This window comes from Peromyscus californicus, unplaced genomic scaffold (assembly GCF_007827085.1).
Source record: "Peromyscus californicus insignis strain IS unplaced genomic scaffold, ASM782708v3 Scaffold_9__1_contigs__length_137607984, whole genome shotgun sequence".
Classification (NCBI taxonomy): Eukaryota; Metazoa; Chordata; class Mammalia; order Rodentia; family Cricetidae; genus Peromyscus; species Peromyscus californicus.
Genome location: NW_026294617.1, coordinates 93,680,379 through 93,686,999, shown reverse-complemented (window position 1 = coordinate 93,686,999; position 6,621 = coordinate 93,680,379). Strand labels below are relative to the sequence as shown.

Genomic DNA, 6,621 nt, shown 5'->3' with positions numbered 1-6,621 from the left:
TTTTTTTTTTTTTTTTTTTTTTTTTTTTTGCTGTGTAATTTATCATTTATTTAGCTGTACAGAGGAAATAGCTAAGTGGGCAAATTGGAAGATTGATATGACAGAGATGATGTGATTTTCAAAGCTGTTACTAATTGTTTTCTATAGAGATTCTCAAAATGGAGTGCTCTTGCCACCCTGAAGCCCTCTACAACATCTGTAGAGGTTTTGTTTCAGTTGTGAAGAGGAGATACAGTGGCTAAAAGTCAGGGATGCCACTAACCATCCCACAGTACGTGGACAGCCACTCAAATGTCACTAACCGTTCCACATACACAGGACAGCCCCTCGACCCATAATGACACTAACCATCTCGCAGTACACAGGACAGCCCCCCCCCCAATGAAGGATTATTGAGACCAAATTATCAACAGATAGGACGAGGGGTGTAGCTCAGAGGGAGGATTGCTCACCTAACATGTGCAAGGGTCCTGGGTTCCATCTCTGAAGACATTGTGAACAGAACTGAGGTACTGTGTATGCCAATCTTCATGTGTCCAGTAGAGCTTATCTACAAAGTTTCCTTTTGCCTGATACCCATTGCTGTTTCCAGTAATAGTGTCTGGCATTTGTTGCTGAGGCTGTGGCAGGCGCTGTGGTAATTCTTTTTAACTGATTATATTATTTAGCTCTGAAACCCCCAAAGGGTAGACAGACATCACTATCCGCTTGATCTTAGAGATGAGATAAGTTTGGTGGCGTAGAGAAACACACGCAAATGCTCACTTGGCAGGGGAGATGCCATGATAATGAAGGTGGTTTTCCCAGGATGAGGCTTTACCCAATGCACTCCAGATGTGCTCACCCCTGTGCGGTGCACAAACGTCACTGCATAATTTGTGGCAGTGTGGGGGGGGGGACTGCGTTCACTTTCTCCCTTGTTGAGATTAAATTTTAATAACAAAGTGAAGAAATCCACACAAGGGCTGCGGGGGGGGGGGGGGGGAGGTATAACACTCGCCTGGCATGCATGGAGCTCTGGGTTCAATGCCTAGCACTAGACAAGTAACTAAAAAGAGAAGAAAAGCTTTGCCCAAGGTCTCATTGCCAGCGGCAGAGCTGGGCTTTCTGTGGAACCCGGGAATTGTGCGTCTTCTCCACCACAAGTGACACCTTTAGCTCAGATGGGGAAATCCCCCCGCCCCTTCAGCTAATTAGTACCTGCTTTCGTGAGCATGTGTGGGCTACGGGCTTCTGGTGGGAATCTGAGGGAAAGGAGGCTGGCACACAAGCGCATAGATGCAATCTCACTTTGGGGAAAGAGGGTTTTACACTTGAAAACAGCAACATCCAGTTGGGATGATTAATGAATGGTCCTCCCACACAACTGTGCAGTGGCCATATTAATCCAATCTAATTAAACCAAATCAACCCCAACTGTTAGTCATCTCCAATCCAGAGATGGCTGTGTTGACACGGAGTAAACGGTAGAACTAAAAATAGCAGATGCAAACTGACAAGTTCCGGCAGAGCCAGTGTGCCTTCGCTACCAAAGACATCACTGCTTCAGCATCTCTCTCTCTGTCTCTCTCTCTCTCTGTCTCTTTCTCTCTCTCTCTCTCTGTCTCTCTCTCTCTCTCTCTCTCTCTCTGCCTCTCTCTCTACTTCTGCTTTACCAACAGCCCCTGGGCAGTTATGATTTAGGAAAAAAAAAATCTAGGATCAGACTGCCTTCTTTGTCAAGTTTGGGTGTCTCCTGAATGCAGAGCATTAGTGTGCCACCATCCACCCCTTTGCTTGCATTACAGTGTCTGAACACTCCCAGACTGTAAGTTGATCAAGTTCCTTAACCCCATAATCTAGCTGATAGAAGGTAATCGAATACCACCTCTGCCCATGTGATAGGGCAGAATTCCTCTGTCTTCTCACCTGAGTACAACAGGCTTGTGCCACCCAGAAGAATGAAAAGGTAACTCAGAATATGTGGGGTCCGTACAGCCCAGGAGGATACCCTTATGAAGAAGAGGAAGTATGGGCCCCACAAATCGCAGGTCAGTGTGAAGAACGCTGTTTTGCTTGGCTCCCTGTGAGTTTTAAAAATAGCTTGTGTTGAAATAACCCATTGATTTGCCTGTTTCATTTTTAGGATTTTGAGGTATGTGTGCATGTGGGTGTCTTTAACCCACCTGGAGGCATTCTTAGAAATGATAACTGGAGTTCGTATCTGTTTGGTTGTCAGTGAGTTGAAAGCCCTTTATGTGCATGGCTGCTAACAATGTCTAGTGGGTTAAATGTCAAAGATGTTGCCCTTTCTCGAAAAAGGGAATTTGACAGGTGCAGATGTTTTTGTGAGGTGCAGATGTTTTTGTGAGTAAGTGGCCCTTTGTCCTGCTTGTCATCAAGACTAGTGCATTAATTTTCTCCCATAAAATACAGTACGTCTCTTAGAAACCATTTCATTTCTGACTTCTCTGAATTCACTGCACAGTAGGTGACTGCCCAATTGTGTGTGTGTGTGTGTGTGTGTGTGTGTGTGTGTGTGTGTGTTTCTTCCATCCTTGAGAAGTTATGGAAAAGTTAAATACTCTTTAAGACTTCAAGGTCTGCTATACGTTCAGGTCAGTACTATAGTTCTATATTTTAGAACCTCCAGGAAGGTTTGCAGAGGCCCTGCTGTTACTCAACCGCATTCTACAATCTCCTTTCACACGGCTTATAAACCCTTCCTAACACTACAAGTATTTAGAACCCTACTGAGTGAGAACAGCATCTGGATCTGCTGACTGCAGCCTGGACCTGGAATGCTCCCCCAGTCCTGGGCCTGACAGCTCTTTCGTTTGTTCCCATTTGACAGAGGAGACAAGCATAGTTTCCATGAAGCAATGCAGGGCAGCCGTACAGCTAAGAACGCAAGGGCTTGAATGCAGGGGCTAACACTGAAGGCCGCCTGATCAAGGCTCTCCTGAGTGCTAACTGTCCTCAGACCCAGGGTTTTGCTGAAGGATGGCGAATCAGGGAGGCAACAGAAAGAGAAGTCGGGGAGGGGAGTGGAGGCTGCTGTGGTTATCAGGTTGCCTCTAAATTTCCTCACCTGAGTTTCATAGCGGTTGTGAAAGTAACAAACTGGTCCAGAAAACTGGCTAGCCTTTCCAAATAGATAATACTATATTTTATTTATTGTTAATTTTATTGAGAACTTCCTTAGTCCACATGTTTTATCACCACCTCATTCCTTCTTCTTCAGTCTCTCCCCTATCACCCACACCACTTTTCCTTTTCAACTACATGATGTGCTCTCTCTCCTCTCTCCTCTCTCTGTCTCTCTGTCTCTCTCTCTCCTCTCTCTGTCTCTCTCTGTCTCTCTGTCTCTCTCTGTCTCTGTCTCTCTCTCTCTCTGTGTCTGTCTGTCTGTCTCATGGTTGTGTCTCAAGATGTGAGCTCTCAGCTCTTCCTTTGCTTAGCCACCATGGACTCTACCCCCTGAAACCATAAGCCCCAAATAAACTCTTTCTTCTCTCAGTTGCCTTGGTAATGCTATTTTATCACAGCAATAGAAAAGTAACTAAGACATTTACTGAGTAGCTGAGGTTGACCTTGAACTCTCATGCTCCTGCCTCTGCCTCCCTAGGGCTGGGATTATAGGCGTGAGCTACCATTCCTAGCTCTGAATATATACTTAAGCTACAGGTAGCAGTGTATGCTGCAGACTCGATGTGTCATGTGATATAAAGGAGGGTACCGAGGATAAATCCGAGGTCTAAGGCCTAAGGCCCTTTTCCAGGGCCAATGTCAATCAAACGAGGTGATGCTTGTACAGGGATTAAACTTCTTGTTTTTAGCATCAGAAGTTTGGGGCCCGGAGAATAAGCTTTGCAAGACTGCACGTAGATCATAGTCAAAAGCCACAGGACTAGATGAGGTCATAAAGGAGTGGCGGAGGCGGAAGCATACGGGCTCTGAGCTCCGAGGGCTCCGGTTTAAGAAAGCTGAGGAAATAAGGGGCAGAGTCGAGCAAAGCAGGAGTCCACTAGACAGAAAAAGAACCAGCAGATTAATCGGAGGAGCCAAGGAAGAAGGCGATTGGAAAGGGAGAGAAGAAGCAGGGTTCAGTGTTGTTAGTAAGGAAAGTAAAACGAAGAGCGGGAATTGGGGAGATTAGCGAGCCCTGGTGACTGTCACTAGGGTAGCTTTGATAGCTTTGGTGGGCTGTGACAGAAATCTGAGGGCAGTATGTTCAAGCGAGAATGAGTTGAGAACATTCCAAGATGGAAGCTAGAAAGATTTTGAGGAATTTTGCTAGGAAAGGCAGCACAGAACCTACATGTGTGCTCATGCACACACACACACACACACACACACACACACACACACACACACACACACACACACAGAGGTATGCCCATGTTTGTGTACCTGGACGCATGTAGAGACAGTGGACAAGCTGGCTGTCCCCCTGCCTCCCTTGTTTTGTTTGTTTTTGATAGAAATCTCTCACTCGGACCTGGGCTGGTGGATTAGGTGGGGCTGACTGGCCAGCAAGCCCCAGGGATCCTCCTCGTGGGCTTCCCTAGCACTGGGAGTACACATGTGCACCATACCTGGCTATTTACACGGGTGCTGGAAACTGAACTTAGAGATGGTTGTGGCTTGAGCGGCAACACTTTACCAGCTGGGCTATCTCCCCAGTCCAGAGAAAACAGCATTTTATTTGACTAATCCAGAGATGCTTATCATTTTTTATTTTTATTTTTTTTCTGGTGCTGGGATTTGAATCAGGGTCTCGGGTATGCAAGATGAGGCATTCAATAAATCAGCTACATTCTCATTCCTCTGTGTTGTCTTTTGTACAATGCACCGCCTCTTTCAGCTTGCCGATATCTGTATCTATCTATGCCTGGGCTTGTTTTTCTTCCTTGAATCTTACGTGTGTGTAACACAGAGAAGGGCCAGAATACTATGTCAGGGAGCAGCTCTCAACCAGTGGGAGATGGGAGCCGGTAGGTAAATCTCCTCCTGTTTGGGGGGAAGAGGAGGTGGGTGGAGCTTAGGGTAGTGGTTTTACACCATTGTGTAGTGTGTCCATGGGAAATGAGTTCCAGTTGTTCACTGCGGTTGTGAGGCTAGGTAGCAGACAACATCCATTGTCTCTTCTTCCTCTCTGACCTCACTGTCTCCACTCTCCAGATGGTGTTTCCTGTAATTCCCAAATAAATGACTTGTACCTGAATCTTTGTTTCAGGGGAACCTAAGTTGAAATACTTCATATTTAAATAGCATGTAAAATTCAGTGAGGCTCTAAGGCCCCGTGTGCTGGGAGGGCCACACGAGCCGAGCCGGGGTGTGGATGCTCCTTGTTTCTCCACACCTTCCTGATGCCTCTCTCCAGCTGGCTCTTCCTGACTCATATCTTTTGTAATAAGTGCTAACTTACAGTTTAGAGTTCCCAAAATGTGTGCTTGAAAGTCTCCTTTTTAACTAGTGCTTTTGTGGGGGGCAAGTTCACTCAGTGCATTAGAAAACTGCAAGATCACAAAACTGCTAACAATCCTAGGCTTCTTGTTCTATCTGTAGTAACAAAACATAGACATATTTGGTCTTTGTTCCTAGTTCCTGATGCGGAATGTCCAAAACTCTTAAAATTTCCTCACTGATAAGGGTGATAGGACCATCTTCTGTAATCTATAAATGGCTTTAGACTACATCTGAGTTTATGGTGCTTGGGGTGACCCTAGATAATCTCATGATGGTGGATGGTTGCTAAAGAAACCAAGCTCTGCCGGGTGGTGGTGGCTCACGCTTTTAATCCCAGCACTCTGGAGGCAGAGCCAGGTGGATCTCTGTGAGTTCGAGGCCAGCCTGGTCTACAGATCGAGATCCAGGCAAGCACCAAAAACTACACAGAAAAACCCTGTCTTAAAAAGAGAGAGAGAGGCTGGGCGGTGGTGGTGCACGCCTTTAATCCCAGCACTCGGGAGGCAGAGCCAGGTGGATCTCTGTGAATTTGAGGCCAGCCTGGGCTACCAAGTGAGTTCCAGGAAAGGCATAAAACTACACAGAGAAACCCTGCCTGGAAAAACCGAAAAAACAAAACAAAACAAAGAGAGAGAAAGAGAGAGGAGAAAAAGAGAGAGAAAGAGAGAGAGAGAGAGAGAGAGAGAGAGAGAGAGAGAGAGAGAGAGAGAGAAAGAAACCAAGATTTCCATGCATTTGGCTCTACCCATCTGAGGAGGAGAAAGGGGCTGGAGATTTAACGGAATCATCAACGTCTAGTGATTTATCAACTATTCCTAGAAAGCAGGACCTCTTAATAAAACAAATGCGGTGGTCAGAGATCTTCCAAATTGGGGAACACTTGGAGGTGCTGGGAGGGCAGTGTGCCCGGCGAGAACATGGAAGCTCTGTTGTTCTTCCACACCTTGCCTAGGCCTCTCCTCAGCGGGCTGTTCCTGACGCATCCTTTATAATAAACTGGTGATAGTAAGAAATGTTCTCCTGAACGCTCTGAACTATTCCTGCAAACCTCTGGACAGGAGAAGGAAACTGCAAGGACCCTTGAAGATTAGCTAGCTGCTCAGTAAGAAGTGTGGATGACAAGCCAGGTCTTGCAACTGGTATCTGAAGTGAGACAGTCTTGGGGTAGGC

The 6,621-nt window shown here is 46.2% G+C and overlaps 1 non-coding gene across 1 annotated transcript; it reads left to right on the top strand.

The window, feature by feature from the left end:
* The first annotated feature begins 757 nt into the window (after positions 1 to 757).
* Positions 758 to 920, top strand: LOC128106850 (U1 spliceosomal RNA). Its single transcript, XR_008216890.1, has one exon. It is a non-coding gene; the product is annotated as a U1 spliceosomal RNA (small nuclear RNA).
* Positions 921 to 6,621: the final 5,701 nt, after the last annotated feature.